We start from the raw sequence: 25,357 nt of genomic DNA, 5'->3' as shown, positions 1-25,357 counted from the left end.
CCTTCTCCAATGCATGAAAGTGAAAAGTGAAAGTGAAGTTGCTCAGTCATGTCCGACCCTCAGCAACCCCATGGACTGCAGCCTTCCAGGCTCCTCCATCCATGGGATTTTCCAGGCAGAAGTACTAGAGTGGGGTGCCATTGCCTTCTCCAAGGAAATAGGGTAGGGGACTGGAAAAGGTCAGTTTTCATTCCAATCCCAAAGAAAGGCAATGCCAAAGAATTCACAAACTACCGCACAATTGCACTCATCTCACACGCTAGTAAAGTAATGCTCAAAATTCTCCAAGCCAGGCTTCAGCAATACATGAACCATGAACTTCCAGATGTTCAAGCTGGTTTTAGAAAAGGCAGAGGAACCAGAGATCAAATTGCCAACATCCTCTGGATCATTGAAAAAGCAAGAAAGTTCCAGAAAAACATCTATTTCTGCTTTATTGACTATGCCAAAGCCTTTGACTGTGTGGATCACAATAAACTGGAAAATTCTGAAAGAGATGGGAATACCAGACCACCTGACCTACCTCTTGAGAAACCTATATGCAGGTCAGGAAGCAACAGTCAGAACTGGACATGGAATAACAAACTGGTTCCAAATAGGAAAGGGAGTATGTCAAGGCTGTATATTGTCACCCTGCTTATTTAACTTATATGCAGAGTACATCATGAGAAATGCTGGGCTGGAAGAAGCACAAGCTGGAATCAAGATTGCCGGGAGAAATATCACTAACCTCAGATATGCAGATGACACCATCCTTATGGCAGAAAGTGAAGAGGAACTACAAAGCCTCTTGATGAAACTGAAAGAGGAGAGTGAAAACGTTGGCTTAAAGCTCAACATTCAGAAAACTAAGATCATGGCATCTGGTCCCATCACTTCATGGCAGATAGATGGGGAAACAGTGGAAACAGGGTCAGACTTTATTTTTTTGCGCTCCAAAATCACTGCAGATGATGACAGCAGCCATGAAAATAAAAGACACTCACTCCTTGGAAGGAAAGTTATGACCAACCTAGATAGCATATTCAAAAGCAGAGACATTAGTTTGCCAACAAAGGTCCGTCTAGTCAAGGCTATGGTTTTTCCAGTAGTCATGTATGGATGTGAGAGTTGGACTGTGAAGAAAGATGAGTGCTGAAGAATTGATGCTTTTGAACTGTGGTGTTGGAGAAGACTCTTGAGAGTCCCTTGGACTGCAAGGAGATCCCACCAGTCCATTCTAAAGGAGATCAGTCCTGGGTGTTCTTTGGAAGGAATAATGCTAAAGCTGAAACTCCAATACTTTGGCCACCTCATACGAAGAGTTTTCTCATTGGAAAAGATTCTGATGCTGGGAGGGATTGATTCTGATTGCTGGGGGCAGGAGGAGAAGGGGACGACAGAGGATGAGATGGCTGGACGGCATCACCGACTCGATGGACATGAGTTTGATTGAACTCCGCGGGAGTTGGTGATCGACAGGGAGGCCTGGCCTGCCGCAAAGAGTTGGACACGACTGAGTGACTGAACTGAACTGAAAACTAGGGTAAGGTAGGGACTGGAGATAAAGCAAAAAGCACATAATGAAGGGCATGTAATATTCTGGACATTGATTCAGGGCAGTCAGGGCCATTGAATACCTTCAAGCAGAGATGTAGTATAACCAAATTTGGATGACAATTTTTTTAATAAGCCATAGATAACAGATGAGAGAGGAACAAGCCTGGAGTCAGAATGATCATTTAGGAGCAATCACAAGGATCCAGAGGGGGAAAGATGTTTGCCACAACAAAGTCAAGGCACTAGGGAAGTTAGATGGAAAGATCCAAGACATTCTGAAAAACGGGGATAGAGAGGAAATAGGATGAAACCCAAAATTGGGATCAGGGATCAGAGTAATTGGAAATGAACACATGAGGACAGACACATTTGTTAGGGAAGATAAATGGTTCCATTTTACATGTATTGAGATTTTTAATTCCCTTTAGATATCTGATTGAAGGTATTGGCAGATATGCATACAGATTTTTGTCTTAGGAGAGAGAATTGTATTAGAAATATAGATTGGAATCCATTAGCTCATGTATTATATTTAGAGTTAAAGGAGAAGGTGAGGAACTATTTAGAGTGGGGAAAAGCAGCCCATAAAAGAACTGAAGAACATTAATATCAGGAGCAGAAGTGGGGGAGACTAAAATTAGGCTATGAAGGAAGGACCATCAACAAAAGAGGGAAGCCTTCATAGGTCTTATCACCATGATACTGAGAAAGGAATATTTCTAGAAGAAAGTGTGTGGATAGTTTGCAGGTTAAAATAATTCAAAGAAGAAAAGAAAGTTGAATACTCAGGAATATCTATTGGATCCAAAAACAAAGTTATCAAGGTCCTTGGAAAGATAGAACTAATACAGTAGAAAGGTTCTACCTGACCTCACACTTTCAACTCAAAATTGGGTGAGCAGGTTGGAAACAGTTTTAGATAGCTGACCTTTCTCCAATAAGACATTCATATCTAGGAGGTGATAGAAAGTATGCTGCTGCTAAGTCACTTCAGTCATGTCCGACTCTGTGCGACCCCATAGACGGCAGCCCACCAGGCTCCCCCGTCCCTGGGATTCTCCAGGCAAGAACACTGGAGTGGGTTTCCATTTCCTTCTCCAATGCATGAAAGTGAAAAGTGACAGGGAAGTTGTGTCCGACTCTTAGTGACCCCATAGACTGCAGCCTACCAGGCTCCTCTGTCCATGGGATTCTCCAGGCAAGAGTACTGGAGTGGGGTGCCATTTCCTTCTCCGGATAGAAAGTATACTGGGTATTAAAATATGAGGAATGGAGTGATGTAAAAGAGCAAGAGTATGAAGTGAAAAGATACCAAGGAAAGGGAACTGTGTGAGAAAGCCACCTAATCACATCACAAAGGCTCTGAGAAATGAATTTTTATGTCAGAATCTCCGTGGACACGAGTTCCTTGAAAGTGAACTTATAAGGTATGAACTTGAAAGTTAGTGCTCCTTTTCTCACACTTTTAGCCACCTGGCTGTTTGGAATGATCCTCACACTTGTCTCAGCTTATCTGTATCTTAGTCTTACTTAGCTGTAACAGGTGTTCTTTCAGATAAAAGCTAACACTTACATATGCCAGCAGGCTTTACACGCTTTACATGCATGACTCATTTAATTCTTAAAAAGTCATGCAAGATAGATACTATTACCAGAATGAACATGAAAACTGAAGTACATTGTCCCTGTTTCCAGATTGTGCTCTTAATCACCAAAGATACTGTCCTTCTCTAGAAGTCATCATTAAGACAAATACATTTATCAGTTAGCAATCTTACCTGAGATTTTATATTAGTTACGTATGAACGTATGTACATATGTACGTATGTAAGAGGTATTTTGTCTCTTCAACTAAACTGTGAGCTCTGTGAAGGAAGAAAATGTAGTGAATGCCTGCTGTGTTTTAATTATTCAGCTTCCAGTCATTTTCTTCTGATAGAAATACCTGAAAATTCCTTTAAGGAATCATTCTATCCCATTTTTTCACACATTCTCATTGCTGCACTAGATGGCTAGGCTTGAATCAGTTAGCATACCACATGTAAGCATTTTGTAAGCATTGATTTGCTTAGGAATAGACACCAACTGTCCCATCAGAGCGAATCCCTGAACTTGTGGCAGGAACTTTCACAGATAAATGCTCTTTTCTACTGGACCCATACCTTCAAGGATATGAGCTTGAAGCCCTCAAATGAGCTACAAAAGGACAAAGACAGAAAAGGCTAAGCTGAGAGAAACAAGAAGTGATATGAAAAACTGATTTTAAAAAAATAGAAGAGAAAGGAGGTGGGAAGATAATAAGGGAACAGAAAAAAGAGAAAGGAAAATAGGAATTGAACAAGGAAAGAAAATTATTTTCAGCACCCACAAGAACTCTTGTACTAAGCTAGTAGCTTTCATATAGGTTATCTCATATAATATTTGTAAAAATCTTGTGAGACCCAGCAAACAAATGGAATAACTAAGGCTCAGTCTCAGATCTGACTCCAAATATCTGTTTTCTTCATAACTTTATGCAGTTTCTTATAAGGTATGAACACTAGTATCATGTTTTAAGCATTTTTTAAAATTCAAGATGAACTTGATTGACATTGATGATGAAGATGTGCTGATATAAGACATACTTGCAAACACAGTGCTGTGAGATTTTATTCTGAAAATAGAATGTCTAGTTTAATACATTGGAAATACAATAATGAAAGTTTAGAGCTCTAAGGAAACACTAAAATCTTTTAAAACAGTATCTTTAATTCCTAATGACTGTAACCATATTCCACTGTCATTTAGATTATCCCTCAAAACCTAAGGAATAGATTTTTTTATATCAGACAAACAGTAATAAATTCTAATTATATTTATTTCACCAGTTGTTTAGCTTTAGGGGAGTGACAATAAGGAGACTCTGAGTAAAGCAGTTTAGGATAAAGGAATCAACAGAAAATAGACAATTTTTAAATTACATTTGGGTAGGTTGATACTATCAAAATTGTTTTATAGAATTTAAGCCCAGTAAATTCATGTTCCCATTTATAATACTATCACATTTATATTACCAGGAGGTTGGTCAGGGTATACATTATACTTTTCAGTCTACTCAAATTTATACTAAATCTTTATGTTTCATGAGGTTTTCTTTTTCTATCATTTAGAAAATACTTAAAGATGGCCCATTAAAATCTACTTGTTCTCTTTCTGAGAGCGTTATATTTCAAAAGCATGTTTAATGTAAATTCTCTAAGAATATGAGTCAGGTGGTCTGACACATATTAGAAACGGTATTAGAATCTTCCAGGATGTGTAATGGGACTGTCAAATATAGGAGTGAATATTCAAATATAATATAAAAGCATATCTGAGAGCTCAGGCTCAGTTATGTTCCCCCACACCCCACATTTCTAGGTACTGAAAGGAAGCCCAGAACATAAAATAAATAATGTTATAATTTCCACTATTTCAATTGCTCCAAAAGAAAGGCATATAGTGACAATAAGTGAATGTCGTGGGCATATGTTGAATTTGTCTCCCCCACTCTCTCTGGTACTAGAGAACTTTTTTCCTGTGGAAAACCCACTTCATGTGACTTAAGCAAGCTTGATCCTCCTCCTGCTCTAGAGCAAGGGCTGACTCAGTTCCAACCAATTAGTCTAGCCCAGCAGCCCCCAAAACAGTGAGTCAAACTAAACCAAACAAAATCTTCTTTATATTTTTGCCAAAGATAGCGGTCATTTGCCTCACTTGGGAAGAGGTCTTACACTAGAGGGAAAAGAGTGTAAACACGGAAGACATCCTCTGAATAGCTTGATCCAGACACAGCTATACCTCTGGATTGCCCAGTTACGTGATGCATAAATCTGCTTACTCTAACTGGTATGGGGAACAAAACTTACACCCCAGAATGTCTCTTAGGCACAGGGTTATTTCTAGCTAAAAACAATCAAGGCCCAAAAGACTCAGGAAGAAATTTTGACTTTCTCACTAATTGCTTGAAAGAATTTAGATAGAGAGCATATTCCTAGAACAGAGTTATAGCCAGAGACATCTGCAGAGAACATGGGCTAGATATGGTGGAGAAAACTCTAGGCCAAGTAAGGCAGATGGGGTCAGGTTTCACTAAAACCTCCAGATTGAAATGTAAAGACCTGTTCAGAAAGTCTCAGTGTAACCAGAGCTAAAGAATTTCTCCAGATGAAAAAGTTGGGTTGAAGCCCTATAGGTTCAACACTAAAAAATAATATTCTGCTAAAGAGGTTAAAGGGACATTAAATACTTTTATGTCTCTAATGGGACATGACCAAAGAAAATTTTTTTTATTAAATTACCATATCTTGGTAGTCCCAAAACAGAGAGAGCAGTGGGTGGAAATAAAATACCATGAGCAAAATGTTTTAGAAATAGTTTAAACTCAAATTAAGGTGATGAGAATAAAAAGAAATGTTATATTAAGAACATGTCCAACTTTTTGTGACCCCATGGACTATATACAGTCCATGGAATTCTCCAGGCCATGACACTGGAGTGGGTAGCCTTTCCCTTCTCCAGGGGATCTTTCCAATCCAGGGATCAAACCCAGGTCTTCCACATTGCAGGCGGATTCTTTACCAACTGAGCTATCAGGGAAGTCCTATATTAAGAAATAATTTGTAGAATTTACTGGCTGGTTAAATATGAGGATCTGAGGAGAGAAAGCATAAAAGATAATTTGAAATTTTCAAAATTTGGAATGAAAATTATAACATTATTGTAAAGAATAGGAACTTCTAAAAGTAATAGAGTTAGTAGAGAGGTCTGCTTTTCCCCATGTATATGTAACTGTGAAATATCCATGTGGAAATACACAGCAGGTTTCTGGAAATGTGGACCTAGATCTTTATGGGCAAGCCAGGACTGACAATACTAATATTAAAAATTATATCCATAAAACATAAATTACATCCATAAAAACAAAATAAACTTCACACCCACTAAAATGGTTACAATAAAAAAGACAAAACCATGTATTGACGAAGATGTAGACAAACTGGATCTCTCCTACACAGCTAGAGGTAACATAAAGCGAATGGTGCAGCCACTCTGGAAAACTGTTTGGCAGTTTCTTTAAAAGTAAAGCAAAAACTTGCCATTCAAAGACTTAAATGGTCATAGCCTCATTATTCACAATAATTCAACTTGTAAATATCAAAATGTCCATCAACTGGTGAACGGGTAAAAAATAGTATACTTGTATAATAAAACACTATTCAATAAGAAAAATTAATAAACTAGCTGTACATGGATGAACCTCAAAAACATTATGCTAAGTGAATGAAGTCATACACTAAAGATTACATGTTGCCTACTTCTATTTATATGAAAAGTTCAAAAAAGGTAAAACTGAAAACAGGTCAAGTGAAAACAGGTCAGTTGATGCCTTAAGTTGTGGGTGGGAGCAGTAACTAAATACAAATGGGCGTGTGAGATCTTTTGGGGGCAGTGGAAATTCCTAAAACAGGACAGCGGTAATGGTTGGATGATCCTATACATTCGTTAAAAATCATTGAATTGTACACTCACAATTAGTGAAGCTTGTGGTGTGAAAATCACATTTCAATAAAGCTGTTAAAAATCATATTCTTCAATGAGTTGAAACCTAGGAAGTTGCTAGTTGAGGTTTCAAGAGAGAAGAGCTGAAAGCCAAGAGCTAAGTTTGGAGGGAATTTTCCATTTCAAAGACAGGAAGAAGCTGAGCTAATGATAAAAGAGCAGAGTGGACTGAGAAGTAAGAAAAATAAAAGTGGTATGAAGTTTAAAGTCTATGGGAGAAGAAATTTTTAAGAAGAAAGTTCTGTCCAACAACATTAAATACTACAGAGAGATCAAGTGGCATGGGAACTAAGGAATACACATTGGATTTGGCAGTTAGAATCTAATTGGTGAAGTTCAGCTCTAGAAGCTAGAAAAATAAAGATTAAAGCCAAAAATAATACTTAATTAGAAAAATAAAAATGTAGAGTGATAAATAAACTCAAGAGCTGGTTCTTATAAAACATCAACAACATACATTTTTTTCTAAGTAAAATGTCCACATTCATAGTCAAAAGGAATAACGAAAAAGAATCTACAACTGACCAAGGGAAATAATAAAAATTCCCTAATTATTCTAATAAAATGTAAAATTTTTATGCTAAAAAAATGTTAAAGATCAAAGTTAATTTTGAGATAAAAAAATTTTCAAATTTGACTCAAGATGGGGGGTCAGGAATAGATAAAGTTATTAAAAGTCAGGAATAGACAATAATGTAAAATGGGGAAGACATTTTTTTTTAATTGCCTCCAAAAACATGATGGGCTAAGACCTCATTCCTTTGGTTTGAGAGACCAAACTCCTAGTGAATGACTTTGAGCTACATGCTGGGTGACCCTGAACCACTTACTTCTCTGTGCCTCAGCTTATTCATTCATAAAATGAAGATGAACTGCCATCCAATAAGTGAAATGAAGGTTGCTTAGCCATGTACGACTCTTTGTGCCCCATGAACTGTATAGTCCATGGAATTCTCCAGGCCAGGATACTGGAGTGGGTAGCCTTTCCCTTCTCTAAGGGATCTTCCCAACCCAGGGATCAACCCAGGTCTCCCACATTGCAGGCAGATTCTTTACCAGCTGAGCCACGAGGGAATCTTCCCGACCCAGGAATTGAACTGGGGTCTCCTGAGTTGCAGGCAGATTCTTACCAACTGAGCTATAAGGTTACAGTAAAAATTTAATAAAATTTATGATCTCTCAAGGTCAGAAAGAAAACCAGCTTCAGGACTCTTGAGTCATGTGTTTAAAGTCTTTATAAAGGTGCTACTTTTCTTAGTGTGTTAGTGCCTTTTAGAGGTTTAGGGTAGAATTTACAGATCACCATTTGTGTTGGAGTCAAATAACCAATATTTTTTAATCCAAGAAAAACTTCTCAAATTGAACGACATCTCCACTCCCCCTGCAGTACATCATCCCAACTATAGAAGGTTACGTTTTGTAAGGATCCCAATCCCTGTTAAAAGAATTTTTAAAATTAGAAAATCAGCAAGAAGTCCTCATATAGTCCACACTAAATAAATAGGATCTGTCATTGTTTTTATTATAATTTCTGCATGACTCGTGTAGACAGTAGTGATCAAAATCAAATTATTGTAATCTGAGAAAGCTTTGTTCAAATAATGTCTCCACCAACTAGTAGTTCTACAACTTTGTTCAATTTATAGTTTAAAACTGAGTCTAAAACAGGGGTAGAAAAATCCCAGTGATTTTAATATGTATGAAAAAGTGTTATACAAGGGCTTTCTTTTGTTATCTACATTAGTGACGTGTATTTTAGGCAAGTGCAGTAAGTGTCTATGCTTAAAATGTTTGTAGAAAACAAAGACAAGTTTCACAGTGAGGGACCAAAATGATTAATGAAATAGAGTACAGAACGTGAATAAAGTCTAAATTAATAATGGTTGCTGAATAACTATAAAAATAAATTGTATGTGTTACTTTATTAGTGACTTCAAGTAAAAGAAAAATCTTCCCTGGTTGGTGGCTTAGATGGCAAAGAATCTGCCTGCGATGCAGGAGAACTGGGTTCAATCCCTGGGTCAGGAAGATTCCCTGGAGGAGGGAACAGCAACCCACTCCAGTATTCTTGCCTGGAGAATCCCATGACAGAGCGGCCTGGAGGGCTACACCCCATTGGGTCGCAAAGTCGGACTCGACTGAGCAATTAACATTTTTGAGTAAAAGAAGATTTTATTTGCTTTCTGTATGCAATGAAAGAGGAATATGTTTATGCTTTTAGAGATTTCCAAAGGAGCAAATTTTTTAGGTGAAAGAAAGATGGATTTGAGTTTGCTTCAGATAAATTGCTTGGCAATGATTGATATAACACAGTAACAAATTACTAAAGGAATTTTTAAAAGATCATCATAAACCATCTTCAAGAAGAGACAGGTTGAATTTTGCAACTGGCTGACTGTATTTTTGGGGAGATGAGGTAAGAGTCAAGGCTTTGTTTTATATGGTATTTATTCTATTAATAAAAGATGTTTTTTGGAAATCCTAGCTCTAGCATTTACTAGATATGTTATCACATGCAAGTTACTTAATTTCTTTGAAGTGCAGTTTCTTTAAGTGCAAAATGAGAATAATAATACCTTTCTTAGGACACTGTTGTTAAGACACATTGACATACACATGCAAAAATTAATACATACATTGAACACTGCCAATCTCATAATAAGCATTCAAGAAGTGGTATTAAATCATGTTTTGCATCTTCTAAATTTCTCCAGGTGGTTACCATGCAAACATTGTTAGGTGTGCCCCCACCTTAGAATAAAATAGAAACAAAAAGTTCACTTGGACTTTACAATAAAAATGTTCCTGAAAGCCTTTTTATAAAACAATTATTTATAAACTTTACTCCTCAATCTATTAAGTACACTAAATAATGTTTCTGTCTGAATAAAACTGAGCAAAAGTTACATCCTAATGAGTAAAGAAGCATCATGTCAGCAAATTACTCTTAAACATTTCAGAGGGCAAAAAAGTGTGTGACAGTGAGTGTGTTTGTGTGTGTGTGTGTGCATGTGTGAGGGCAGGGGAGACAGAAAATGACAAGCAAAAGATGGTAAAATGTTTACATTTGGGCAATCTCAGTAAAGCACACATAAAAATTCTTTGCAATTTTTCTGCAAGACTAAAAATAAGCCTTTTAAAAATTTAACCCATCTATATCTATTACATAAAACTAGATGTTTCATATTTTGGGCTTTCCTTGAAGACTATGTGATACATGTCTCTTAAATGAATCAGGCACAGAAATATTTGGAATTTAAGGTAAGAATATGCAACATTGGCTAAATGACTAAACTATTGTCTTTTTGTTGCCAATCACCAGAGGCTTTCTAAAACACTGGAGAAATTAACCATCCCCCTCTATATGTAAGTCTTTGCAGAAACCCTATAGGTCACCTGTCTTGTGGATCAGATGCTCTTTGGGTCTAATTCTCTATGGTGGGATAAAAGTTCCAGAAAATGTACCAAAGAAAACTTTTCTTGCATATTCATATAGTCTAAAATGTCCTCTGTACCTTGACTTTTTAGAATCATGAATGGGAAATGCAAACTACATTTGCCTTGCTGCTGCTGCTGCTGCTGCTAAGTTGCATCAGTCGTGTCCAACTCTGTGCAACCCCAGAGATGGCAGCCCACCAGGCTCCCCCGTCCCTGGGATTCTGAAGGCAAGAACACTGGAGTGGGTTGCCATTTCCTTCTCCAATGCATGAAAGTGAAAAGTGAAAGTGAAGTCACTCAGTCGTCTCTGACCCTTAGCAACCCCATGGACTGCAGCCTACCAGGCTTCTCCGTCCATGGGATTTGCCAGGCAAGAGTACTGGAGTGGGTTGCCATTGCCTTCTCCAACATTTGCCTTAAGTCTGAAATTAAGTCTGATGAGACAGCTCACTATCTGGATGCTTTTTCTTTCCTTTCCCTTTATCTCTGGCTCCATTTAGCCTGAGTACAGTCCAAACCCCACCACTCCATTACAATCTTGTTTATATCATTTTTGTGGTTTTTAGTGTACCAGTTTGCTTCTTTTCCTCTTTCTTCAAAAGCGAACTAAATTTGAAAACCAAATCAGAATTAATAAAGATTAGGAGATGTCAATGTTATCAAATCCAAAATGAAAGATAAGGGAAGTAGACAAAGTTTGACAATATTTATAAATAGGAAGGAGTGAGAAAATAGCAGAGAACTGAGAAAGACAGATAAATTATGTCTGTCTCATCACATCCATTCCTCTCCCATATGTTGTATATCACCTCTAGCAATTTACCACACTCCAGCGCCAAGATAGCAGGAAGCACAGGATTTCCTCAGAGACCACAGTTCTGCACTGGTTCTCACCTCTCCTTCGCAGGCCCATATTTAGAAAAACACTCAACAGCAACCTAAAGTTCACATTGGGCTGCTTGTTCTTCCTCCAGGCCTGATTTCTAGGCAGATTTTTTTTCTAGCCTATGGAAATGTTTTAACATTAATTTGATCATTTTTTCTTTCACACTTCCTTACTAAGGTACTAAAAAAAGGAATTCACAGAAAATCATGGCATGCCATCAGCGACATTTTCACAAGTGTTAAAGAAATCAATATGATCATGGATTTCAGACATAGTTCTTCAACTTATTTAATTCACTTGGCATTACAGATGATCAGTCAGAATCCAAGTGTGTATGTTGAATAAAAAGTCCAAGTTCGTAACTTGTAGGTCCTAAACTCAAACCGTTATCTTGATCCTGCATCCATGAAAACTCTCCATTGTTTCCATGTACAACTTTATCCTCAACTTCTAGACCATCATACCTGTTTGGTTGTGATTCTTTAAAGAGGGACATGTGTTCAATTTCATGGCTTAAAAGACAAATTTTTTGTCAACTATAAATAGCATATAAATGTTTACCAGGACATATTAGACCTGCACCTTAAGATTAAGTTATTTGGTCTGACTTGTGCCCCTTTAAAAATCTGTAATCTCATATCTGGAGAGTAAGTCTGAGGGCAAGTTTGCTACATAATTAGGGATCACTTATGGTCTCCTAGGGCTCAATCTCAGAGGGCACACAGGCAAACTGAAGAACATTAGAGGGAGAAACAAAGGAAAGATTTAGGAGAGAATCAGAGAAGATGGGCAATGTGGGTTCAGTTACAACTTGAGGACCATTAAAGGCTGTGTGCTTAGTGCTAAGTTGCTTTAGTCGTGTCTAACTCTTTGCGACCCTAAGGACTGTAGCTCTCCAGGCTCCTCTGTCCATGGGATTCTCCAGGCAAGAATTCTGGAGTGGATTGCCATGCCCTCCTCTAGGGGCTCTTCCCAACCCAGGGATTGAACCCACATTTCTTACATCTCCTGCACTGGTAGGCAGGATTAAAGGCTGAGTGAGAAGCAATAAAGACCAAGGGCACACATTAAATTGGCTAAAGAAAATCTGTTAAGAGAAAGACACACAAGTGGTAAAATAAATTTTTAAATCTTCCAGATAACAAATACAAAATAGATGTAAAATTGTGGTTAACTGTGTCAAATGCTGTCTTATGAGGTTATTATTCTGAGCAAATTTGAAACTGTAGGAGAGTAAAATGGACCTGGTAAAGATGAGGACACATTGACATTCTTAATTACTGTTTCCTCTCAACCTCCAGAACTGCTTAATATAACTTAACCTGTAGCTTGACCTTCTGACCTTTTATTTCAGCTATAGTAGTTCTATCCTCGTCTCCTTTTTTAACTTATTTTTTCTACTTAAGATTTTGCAAGAAGAACTAATTCTTCAATGGAAATGTTTGTAGACCACTGAACTCTAATTTAAAAACCAACAGATAACTCAATTATATTTGATTCAAAAGCAATGCCAGAAGACAAAATGCAGGATTTTTAAATTAAAAAAAAAAAAAAAATTCCCAAAGCACATATGCTGTACAGAAGAAAATAGAAATCCAAGTGAATCTATTTTTCATTTGACCAGGTTTCATTAGATGTTACTATTGTGAATGCAGTAGGATTCATGCATTACAGAAAACATTTTAAAGGATTTGTTTATATGTGAGACAGTAAGTTTCCATAGAGTTACCTGAAATTAACTCCTCCCACCTTCTGGGCTTAACCAGTCATCTAAATTTTCAGTATAAATGTTTAAACCCAGTTCATTAATTTCTCAGGGCGTTCTTGTGTTTCTTATGTTTTTTTCTAGTTACCAATGACTCCTTTTTCCTGAGTCAGAGTCAAAAGTTTAGTTTCACTTTTCCCTGTTGCTCTTCTACATTACTTAAAATGACATACAACATTCTTCTGATTTCTCTCATTTCTCTAAAATACACTTAACTCAAGGCTGTGTATCTATAGAACCTATTTTTACTGAAGGTTTTGGGAATGAGGAGTGCCAATTATGTTATATAATATTTTTTAAAATCTTAAAATTAGATATTAGATGTCCTTCTACATCCTACCAGGCATTTCCTATCTTGAGGAATTTCTCATTAATCACCACCTATTTTGGACTCAACTTCCTGTGTTCTCCCTCCTGTCTCTACCAGACAGTCTCCAACTCACTTACTTTTCCAGTTAATTTCTTGTGCAGTGTAGTTCAGCTCTTCACCCCCAGCCAAATAATGTTTAGGCTCATGTTTGCATACTCAGAAATTCATGAAGATGATTTGCTAAACAAAGGATTGTTGACTTTAAATTTCCAACATTTAACAGCAAAACACCTGAGGGCTCTTTGAAATTGGTTTTCAAATTCTTAGGAAGGTTCCCTCCAGCTGTCTACAGCAAGAGCCTACTTGCCTTGAATTTTATCTTTATCTTTCTGAAACACCGACTGATAACAACTGTAGACACAGACAAAAACTCTAGTATCCTAGAGCTGTTCCCTAATCATCAAAAACCCATTTTGTTGACAAAATCTATTAACTACTTAGCTGTATTATCAATTGAATAAAAATATAGAGCGCCCAGATTTCAAATGTCACTCTTCTATCACCTTATATAAATAACTTCTAATCACCTTACTGAAGATAGGGGCTTACAGTCAGTAGTCAGAGTTTGAAAAGAAGCAGAAGGGAAGTAAGAGTCTTTCCTCCTCTTAGGGTGGAAACTAGTTTAATCTCTAATTACCAAAGGAACATGATTCCCTCCTCTCTCTGTGGACCTATGCTGCCACTTGGATTTATGGTGACGTTTCCTGGGTCTCTAGATTTACGCCAGAGACTGAAGTTGCACAGACGGCCATTTACATTTCTTTAGAAGACTTTTTAACTCTGTAGCTCTAACAACTGCTTTAGAGCAAAGGCAAATTAGGTAACTTTGAAGATCAAAGTCTTGCATTTTGTGTTTCTTCCTTACCATTGCTATACTATGTGTAGCTGACAGAGCCTGAAGATACAGCATGATACACCATATGTGTTAAAGGGTGGGGGACAAAATCAACCTGAAGGAACTGACAGTCACCTTCACTATGTCGATTTGTGCACAGCTATTGATTTACTTTCTCTTTTTCTTCAAGAACCAGAAGGTGGCATCTGACGACTTATTTTAATATGTGTGTTTATTTCATTAAAATATATTATGCTTAGATTGACAATAAACTTATTTTTAAGTATAAGATTAAGTACAGCAAATTAACCCCCTGGAGAAAGAAAAAAAATGATACAAAGCAAAAAATACAGAACAGCAATAAGGTCATTTGTCCTCAGATCCACAGAGTAGATCAGAATTATCTCCAAATGATTATGACCTAATTATTTTTAGAAAGACTTTCATGGTGATTTTGAACTGTTCAACTAGTAGTAAGACTATTAAAATGAAAAGGCAAAAAAAAAAAAAATAAAAGCTTTCTTTCCAATTACTCTGATTTAGGCTTGAACTTCAGAGATCTAATTATATCTTCAATCTAGAAATCAGAAGACATGCAAGGGAATGACTTCTCAGTTTAGAAGGCCCAGTCTCTTTTCTATTCCCTTTAGATGGCCTATGTTCACTGTGATTATCTATCATAACACTAGTAAAATTAATGAAGAACAAACAGGAAAACCTAGGTGAAATGTTTTAAAGATGTGGTTGCTCTTTTTATAAGTGCATTGCAGTTCTATCGATCCACAGATCAAACACAGATGTGTTATTATTCTGTACAAACTCTTAGTACTAGAGCATGTTGGATATAAAGGAGAACAAGCTGTGGTCTCTGTCCTCAAGTCACACGCCTCAAGTCAACCAAGCCTGGAAGGTTGTCACAAAGAGATCATCCAAATGCAATGCAGTGAGGGCAATGACAGACATGTGCAAAACTGACAAAAGCTCAGAGCAAGGTATTTCCTGAGGAACACAGTGACAACAAGTAGGAGAGTCCAGGAAGGCTTCCTGGAGAAGGCAACCTGAACTGAATTTTATTACATTAGCAGGAATTCCAAATAGGCTGGTTGGCTAAGAGGGTAGAAATGCCATTCTGGGCAAGGGACTACCAGAAAAGAGTGTAAGGATGGTGCTTGTCATTTAGTCACTAACCTGTGTCCAACTCTTTTGTGACCCCCATGGACTGTAACCCACCCAGCTCCTCTGTCCATGGGGTTTCCCAGGCAAGAACGTTGGGTGGGTTACCACTTCCTTCTCTAGGGAATCTTCCTGACTCAGGGACTGAACTTTCATCTCCTTCATTGGCAGGTGGATTCTTTACCATTGAGCCAACAGAGAAGCCCCAGTGCCACCTTCCAATGGCTCTGAAAAAAGGTGCTGAATGATGAAGTTCCTTTTACGCTGTATATTAGTATATTTATTAAAGGGTTCGATATTTAGTAAGAGTTAAGACTCTTTTGAAGGGGTAAACATCAATCTGTGACATGGTCAAATCTGAGTTTTCAGAAGATCTCTCTGGTGACAGAATGAAGAATAAAGGGATAAGACTAGAGGCAGGCAGTCGAGTTAGGAATCTATCGCATGAGGTGATAAGGGTTAAACCAAAGCCTTACTATAAGGACAAAGAGAAAAGAATCTATCCTGGAGCTTTTTAGGTGAGAAAGTTGGCAAGATTTTATATATATATGGTAGGGTGTGCAAGAAAGATGGGGTCTACAGTGACTTCCCAATTTCTTGTGTGGTTGCTGAATACAAAGTAATTATCATCAAATAGAGAATATAGGAGGAAGGAAAATTTTTAAGAGGAAACAAAAGTGTGCACACTTAGAAGTACTGAGACTGAACATCCTAAAAGGCATTCAGGTGAACAGATCTAGTGAGCAGAGAACTGTGTAACTAAACTGTGAAGATCCAGATTAGAGGCATCGATTTGCACGTCTGTAGTAAAGGTTAGAAACATGAGAATGGCCGGGATCTCTCAACCAGAATTTGAGCACAAAATAAGGGGCTCTAGAACAATTCTTGGTAAAATTCCAACTTTTAAGAAGTGAGCAGAAGTTCACAGGAAAGAAACTGAGAAGTTAACGTCCTTTTTTCAAAATTATCAATGTGATTGAAAGAGAATGTTTCTTGACAGTCCTAATATCCTATATTCTCTTTCTAAAAGTGACAATAAGGTATTTAAGTACTTAGAGCATAAACTCCACAAACTGGAACTTTTCATTACCCTTGGCTAACTCTCTGCCTGAGTTTTTACTTCTAAGCATATATTCTAACCAAGAGTTGTCAACACTCTTCTTACAAATAAAAGATTTCCTCTTCAAACATTTACACAATTTTCTTGTTTGAAACACTTACTAAAAAGAATGTCTTGAAGAATAGCAGTGAAGAACTGGAAGAATTGGATGGAAGAGAACTTTGAGAATTTGGCTGCAATGGAGCAAATACAACAACAGGTTTATTACCAGATGAAGAAAATTAATAAACACATTGTTCCGTGCTTTATGAGTCAGGGGTTAGTTGTATATAAAAGACCATATTGCAAGACTCTACTGTTAAAGACAGTTGAACAGTTTTCTTTTGGAAAATCAGTTATACATTTCTAGGACTTATTATTTTTCCACAGTTAAATCTCTGTCCCTGTCCTTGTCACTTCACATCTGGTATTCCAAAACCCATTCCTCACCACCTGTCTTAGCCTTCTTTTCAATCTGTCCAAAATCTTATAACTAAAATCGTCTTTCAAAGCTCTTCTTTCACCATACTACTTTCTTTCTTAAGATTACTTTTCAGTGTTTTAAATCAATGTTTTCTTGGAGCCCTCAGGGACATACTAGTAACATCTTAGCCTCAATAAAAAATATTTAGACCTAATAACAAATATATATTATATATATAGATATTAATGTTAACAGCTCATAATTTATTGAGCTATGAACAATTAAAACAGAGCAAAAATATGTATAGTTTTTTTGAAATTTTTAGGTGGAAGTAACTGAGATCAAAATGTTTAGAGGCTTTATCCAAACTCATTCAAGGTCAAAATAAATACTAGAACTCAGTTTTCTTAACTATTTATCCAGTGCCTTCTCTACTTGAGTAAAATGGTATATTTAACATTCCCTGGAATTAATGCCAGTAAGAAAGGGAGCAAATATTACTGTGTTCTTATAGTACATTTGGTACTGAGCTAATAAGTAAGGTATACAATAATCCCCCTTAATCTTCTCAACCTCCATCATTTCTTTTTTCTAGCTGAGGACCAGGACATAGAGAATACACGAGCTAGTGATATTAGTCATTACAAAAGTAATTAAAAAAAGTAGCATAATTTATTTCATAAGAAATAGAGGAGTAATTTGAAACTACGTTTCTGATCCCAAAGACTAAACTCTTTCCACTAAGTGAACTATCTCACAGAGTAAAAAGTTTCAAGTCCATCTCCATCTGTTATATTTACATGATAAAATTTTAAGTGACAATGATGTTACCTATACATCGCAGACAAGGTGACAGAGTTACAGAAAGAAAAATGTCATCAGCCCTGACCTTGAGACAAATCCAGTCTGGGAAGGAGCAAAAAACAAGTAAACACAGCAAAAAGTACAGATTTTTCCTTTACTAACAATGGTGGAAAGATTAAAAGAGTTTTGTTTAAAAAAGATTAAAAGAGTTTTGTTTAAAAGAATATAAAAGAAAACAAAAAAATTTTCTAAATGTTAAAAAATGTAAAATGACTGTTCAGTAACAAAGCTCTCAAAACAATGATTTCCAAATCTTATTTTGTTATACCTTAGGACATATTATTACAACCATGGATAAGCTATATCTCTTAATGAAACTAAGGACAAATTTGAATCCACATAACAAACTATAGGTATAAGAGAGAGATGAATCATGCAATTCATTATAATGAATCATGATGATGATTATGGTGATTTCATGATAATGACATCTCACCTACAGCACCATCAGAAAGCACCGTTTTTCAATACGTTTGGCACAAACTATGAATGTATACCTGATAAGGCAATTTGCACATATACCAGGTTGCTGCTGCTGCTAAGTCATTTCAGTCGTATCCAACTCTGTGTGACCCCATAGACAGCAGCCCACCAGGCTCCCCCGTCCCTGGGATTCTCCAGGCAAGAACACTGGAGTGGGTTGCCATTTCCTTCTCCAATGCATGAAAGGGAAAAGTGAAAGTGAAATGCTTATTGACTTAGGCAGTAACAAGGAGGTGGTGTGAACTTGGAAATGAATACTGAAATGTTAAATACACAGAAAGCAGAATTGTGCTCTGTTCAAAATAGCAGGCATCTTCTAATCAGTGTAATAAACTATACAGCTCACATATTTTCTTCTGCTGCTGATCATCTTGCTGCTAAATTATTTCCATCTTTCTAAGGCACAAGAATTTTGCATAAACAGAATCCCATAAAAGTCATCTTTTTATTCTTACTGAATTCAATTATCAATAAATGTTTATTGCTGCTAAGTCGCTTCAGTTGTGTCTGACTCTGTGCGACCCCATAGACGGCAGCCCACCAGGCTCCCCCGTCCCTGGGATTCTCCAGGCAAGAACACTGGAGTGGGTTGCCATTTCCTTCTCCAATGCATTAAAGTGAAAAGTGAAAGGGAAGTCAGTCAGTAAGTGTCTGACTTCGTGACCCCATGGACTGCAGCCTACCAGGCCCCTCCGTCCATGGGATTTTCCAGGCAAGAGTACTGGAGTGGGTTGCCATTGCCTTCTCTGAAATGTTTATTAAGGACAAACTATTAGTCAGGTACTTAATGGAAGTTTCCTTGATAAATGGACAAATTTTGGAAGGACTGACCTCACTGAATACAGATACTGTCTTAGTTATTCTGCATTCTTTCAATATGTACACACATTAAAGACACATTTGTAACAGGTTTAGATGAGTATTTATCAAGTGTGGATTTAAGTGATCTCCTTCTTGGTAAATTCAAAATCCATTTGAAACATATGGGTTCATTATTTCAATCCAAATTCATCTTTTTCAAGTTTAAATGAATTGGTTTTGAAACATGAATTTAGAGAGGCAAAAAGACTAATCAAAGAAGCTCCTAAGACTTCTTGCCCCTGGAGAAACATATGGATGTTATTTAAAATCAATTCAGAAAAAAGACAGGTTGAAATTCTTATTTAAATCAAAGCTTGTCTTTGCAGTATTACATACTGCATGATTATTAGATGTGTATCAGATGGAATTCACTTTAGGAATCGACACAAACTGACTCTGGCTGATGTAAGCAAATCAAAAGGTGTTTTTAAAAGATGTTATAATGGGAGCACCCAGACTTAAATTACTTGGGAGATGAGAAGAGAAGGAATCAAGTAGCAACAATATAGCTGGAACCACAGCCAAATTCCAACCAGAGAGCTACTGCCAAGAGGAGCTGTGTTGCTGCCACTGTGAATCTCTCAGTCCCGCATCTCATCCTCCCATATTACTGGCACTGGACGCTGGGTGACAACGCTTTTGACTGGCAACCAAGGCGTTTCTACTGCTCTCCTCCTGGCAGCACTGCTGCTGCTGCTGCTAAGTCGCTTCCGTCGTGTCCGACCCTCAGCGACCCCATGGACTGCAGCCTTCCAGGCTCCTCCGCCCATGGGATTTTCCAGGCAAGAGCACTGGAGTGGGTGCCATCGCCTTCTCCGCCTGCTAGCACTGGCTTTTGATTTAAGGTCCAGGGTGAGTAGTCTGATTTGCTGAGGCTAGATCACTATGTATTACTCGCAAAATGGAAGGAGATTCAGATGCTATAAAGAAAGTTGTAAAGATAAATATTAACAAGATGATATTAATGTTTGACACTGTAAAAACTGCCCTGCATTCTTTGCCTTTTATCCTCTGATTTTGCTCAATTCTTCCATTTCTATTTTCTTTCCTAAGTCTATAGTGTGCATCTCCCTACAGAATTTAAAGCCACATCCCTATCAGTTAGGACTTGACTATATCTATTAGATACAACTGGAGTCATCTGCATTGAACAAAAAACCTCCAAAACAGCACTGGTTTAAACAAGTTAGACGTTTTCCTATCTCTCACAAAAGGATTTTTAAAAAACTAGTGGCCCAGAACGGTCATGATAGCTCCATAATTATAATGAGATCATGACTCACTTTTTCCATTTCACCAGCAAGAGTACTTCATCACACAAAAGGGCTGTCAGAACTCCAACCATCACATCTGCAGACTACCAAAGTGAAAAAGTGAAAGGACCAAAATGCTATTTGCTTCTTTCCTTGTAAGAAATTCTTGTGGAAGTCACACATGAACCTTCTGCTTACATCTCATTGGCCATAACTTAGCCATCTGCTTGTACTTAGCTAAGAAAGTTAGGGAATAAATTTTTAACTTGGGCAGCAGTATGCCCAGGCTAAATCGAGATTCTGATTCTACTGAAGAAGGGGTGAGTGGCTAATGGGGAAATAAGGGATGTAAATAGCATTGTCCCCCAAATTTGTTCTTACCGTTCTCTCAGTATTCCCTGTGTTTTTTTGTCTCACAAATAGAATTAGCTGAGATAAACAAGCATCCTCTCCTAGAATACACACAACTATTTAAAAACAGGTTTCTTTGCTACATACTCATTGTTTGCCTCCACAGGTAGTATTTCCCCCTCTCCACAAACAATACCTCCACTGTTTTAGGAATTCTTCTTCCATCACTCTCAGCCATATGGTTTACCATGCTATTATGCTGTACTCTCAGTGCCGGGGCTCAGCGAAGTCAAGGGTTGGGCCACCCTGGTCCTAATATTTCAGGCAGTAACTGGTATCTCATTTCATTCACTAAAAAAACAGGAAATTTGGGGGTAGAAATTTCTGTTGGGGCGGAGGGAGGAAGCATCCAGGTTTCTGTGGGGAAAAAATTATCCAGGTAACAAATAGTTTTTATGTATGTACAATATATCAACAATAGTTCTAAGCATTTAAACATACTGACTCAGCTGCAGATGACAGACACTATTCTAGATAGTTTAAGCAGAAAGACATTAGTACAGGCTATTTACAAATTCACTGAAGGAACTGAAGGAGAAAAACCAAGACTCAGCCTTTATAAATGACTCCCAAAACACCAGAAAAGAACTGGTCTAATACGGCAGGCGCTTTCCCTGCTACAGAAGGCAATGGCACCCCACTCCAGTACTCTTGCCTGGAAAATCCCATGGACGGAGGAGCCTGGTAGGCTGCAGTCCACCGGGTCGCGAAGAGTCGGACACGACTGAGCGACTTCACTTTCACTTTTCACTTTCATGCACTGGAGAAGGAAATGGCACCCCACTCCAGTGTTCTCGCCTGGAGAATCCCAGGGACAGGGGAGCCTGGTGGGCTGCTGTCTATGGGGTCGCACAGAGTCGGACATGACTGAAGCAACTTAGCAGCAGCACCAAAGCTTGGGTAATCAGGAAGCTACTGGTTTAACTACTGATTCAAGTACCACACTATTTCCTTCAATACCCAGGCATGAAAAAGCCAACTGTTGGCCCCAAGATCTCATTACCTTGATTACAATTCAAGCCCCATGCCTTGCCTCCTGGCACTCATAAGACAAAGAATGGACACTGGGAACTCTTAGAACATTCATGCAGAAAGTGCAAACAAACACCAGAATCTCCACAACTGAGCTTACCTTCAGAACCAGTTGAAGCAACAGAAATAGAGACCAGCTTCTTTCTGTTAGGGGAAGCACACTGATTGAAACCGCCTACCGTGGCCAGGCACCATAGGAACCATTTGCATGAGTTGTTTTATGACAGGAGATCCTGATAAGGAATACGGAACTAATAAGCCACCACCAACCGGAAGAGTTTGGGAAAGGTCAAAAGGAGACACCGCATGTCCGTCCACTTCCCAGAATCCCTCTCATTAGCATCCATCTTGGCTGAGTGATGTGTGCACCACCATCTGAATTAGAGTGATTGGTCAAAGACCACCCGGAAACGAATCCCATCATCATAAAACCCAAGACTGTGAGCCACGGGGCAGAGCTCTTCTCCTGGGTTCTCTTACCCTACTGCTCTCCACCCGGGTGCCCTTTCCCAATAAAATCTCTTGCTTTGTCAGCAGATGTGTCTCCTTGGACAATTCATTTCCGAGTGTTAGACAAGAGCCCAATTTTGGGCCCTGGGAGGGGTCCCCCTTCCTGCAACATTTCCACCTTGCAAATCTTACATGATGGCTTTGTTAGCAGAAATATATCATCTGAAAAGGATCTAAAAGCTGTTTTAAATGTCCCAGTCTCAAAAATGAAGCAAAGGATATTACACAAGAATAGGAATGGAGTTTTTGCACCCAGTTGGCAGTATCTGTCACAAGCAGTCAACAGGATAGATGAAATCTTTATCTTGCGTGATATTGAATAAAGGAAGACCTTGTGCCCCTCTTAGGGAGACTTCTTAGGAGTGTAAACTGATTAAACAAGAAGGCAATCAGACGGATGTGGCTCTGCTGTCATGGCAGCCTTCATAAGCAAACCAAAATCCAAGTTTGTAAATGCCTGAAAGGTTAGGAAATTAAAATGCTGAGGACAACCAATCAGAGCCAGCTATGCTTTAAGCTACAGTCAATCGCTTCTGCCTTTTCTCTGGAAAAGTTGCTCCCCAAGTGCCTGTGCATAGAGCACTTCTAACCACTTCTGGTTTGGTGCTGCCCAAGTCAAATCCATTTTTGCTCAAACAGACTTCTAAAATTTTCAATACACCTCCGTTTATCCTTCTAACGGGAGCAACCAGAATGGATTTACACTCTGAATTGTGTGGTAAATACAGGTGAAGCTTTAACTTCCCTCAGCCATTTCACCATCTTGAAGGAAGACAGCCTGAAAATGGCACTGATCAATGAAGGTCAAAACCAAGAAATTCAAAGAGAAGTATATAACTAGAGCTCCAATGGCATCATGAACCTCTAAATCAAGCAGTGCCTGAATCCTGTCTTTCTTGAATTGCTCAGTTAACTCAGCCAACGTATCTTCTTTTTGGTTGTGCCCACCATCTTGATTTGGATTTTCCATCTTTGGCAATTAAATGATTCTTATTCATATAGCTATTTAGAACCAGAAGTGGGGTATTGAGAGAGATTTAAGTTATGCAGAGCTGGCTGAGTTGAAGTAGGAAGAAAAATAATGAGGACTCTGTCATCTGGAGCCAGGAAAATTTTTGTTATAACTCTTGTTACAAGATATGAAAACTCCCTAAAACAAACTGTTGGTCCACCTCCTTGGCTCGGGTGCCGGGGGCGAGCAGCAGCGCTAGGACCATGAGGGCCGCTGCTGGACCTGGGCAGGTGGAGCCACAAAACCGCTCTCTCCCCGCTCCAGGCATCTTGTGAGGTGTCTGGGGGCTACCCAGGTGGATGCTCCCCAGGGAAGAGGAAGAAACTGAGGCTCAGAGACGTCACATCACTTGCCTGAAGCTCCTCAGCAGTGTGACCCCCACATTCTTGCCCCCTGGGTCACCTATGGGATGCTGGTACCTGCCCCTCAGCAGATGCTGAATAGAGATGAACAGCAACAAACTGGGGTCTTTCATTAATGTTCCCTGCCTGGCCGCATCCTTCAACCTCTAGAAGTGGAGCATCACCGATATCTACGTCCTCAATCTCAGAAACAAGAGGAGGCTTTCCTGGTGCCACCAGTCTGTGACTGTCACCAGCTCCAGCTACCTGCTGGGCACCAAGCTGGACACCAGATCGAGCAGGCTGAGTGCACAATCCACACCCACCACAGGCTCCTTGGCCGATGTGGGCAACAAGACCACCTGGTCCCGTGCCAGTGTATTCCATGTGCTGCCGAGGCCCCTGGAATTCATCAACCAGACCCCCGACACTCTGTCCATCGTTTCCACACATGATGCAGAAGCCCCAGGACAGCCTGGCTTGCCTCACCAGTGCGCAGGCCTGGTGTTCCAGCACCGAGTCCGGCACAGTCCCTCCCGCCTTCGCACGCGCTGATTTGACAACTTCTTCTGCGGTCAGAGGAGAAGACCGGTTTGTGGTTGAGCACAAGCTGGCTCACTACGGAGACTGCGGCGGAGTTGTGTGACCACACATACTTCCTGTGCACACCTCCAGCTACTGCAACCAGCCGCGGTCCTTCTGCGGCGCATGCCCTGGTGCTACTATGAGCCTAAGGGGCCCGGCGAGTGTCACCTACACCTACATCCAGAGTGAACATAGCCTCAAGGGCAACCATCGCTGCATCATCATGGAGAATGGCGTGTTTCTGAGGCTAGTTGTAGGGAATCACCTTCTCCCAGCTTTCCTGGACTTAGACTACGCTGCCTGTGGGACCCTCACGAGGGACACAGGAGAAGTGGGTCTCCACAGAGCCTCCGACAAAGGGCTGTCTCCTGGCCAATCAAGGCCAGGATTGGAGCCTTCAAGGTTGGAGCCTTGAAGAGGGTGTATTCTCCAGGCATTCGTGGATGTATCTCTCAGCCAAATCGGGGGTTTGGGCCTCTGAGTGGTTAATCGGACATCAAGGGTAATTCTTGTCCAGTCAGGGTCTGAGCATAGTTAGGGTGTTTCTGAGTAATCTGAGTCTAAGGGCATGTCCTTTTCCATGAGGTCTTGGTTCAGAGCCCCAGGATGGGCCCTAAGTTACTTTCTATTCTCTGGGACTTTGGGGTCCTAACCCAAAGAGCTGGTAACTTTGTGTTGCCTCCTCACTTCCCAGAGCCAATAAAAGGTTTGGTGGAGTTGGGAGCTGTCTGGAGGCCACGATGGGACATTTGTGTGTCTGGGGGGAATCCCGGGGTTGGAGGCTGGACTTCTGGTCTTGGGCCTGCCCTGAGTGGCCTTGGAAAAACCATTTGTTGCACTCTCTCTGGGAATCCTTCTGCAGTCTCAGGGTCTAACCTGGAGTATGAGAACTTTCC

General features: G+C 39.2%; 1 long non-coding RNA gene across 1 annotated transcript in view; it reads right to left on the bottom strand.

Annotated features, from left to right (window-relative positions):
• LOC129647578 (uncharacterized) overlaps positions 1-22,371 on the bottom strand; it is a 218,379-nt gene extending 196,008 nt beyond the window's left edge. The window contains exon 1 of the long non-coding RNA XR_008712357.1: positions 22,284-22,371. This is a non-coding gene — a long non-coding RNA (uncharacterized LOC129647578). The remainder of the gene's footprint in view (positions 1-22,283) is intronic.
• Between the last annotated feature and the right edge of the window lie 2,986 nt (positions 22,372-25,357).

This window comes from Bubalus kerabau, chromosome 3 (assembly GCF_029407905.1).
Source record: "Bubalus kerabau isolate K-KA32 ecotype Philippines breed swamp buffalo chromosome 3, PCC_UOA_SB_1v2, whole genome shotgun sequence".
Taxonomy (NCBI): Eukaryota; Metazoa; Chordata; class Mammalia; order Artiodactyla; family Bovidae; genus Bubalus; species Bubalus kerabau.
This window is presented reverse-complemented; position numbering and strand designations above follow the sequence as displayed.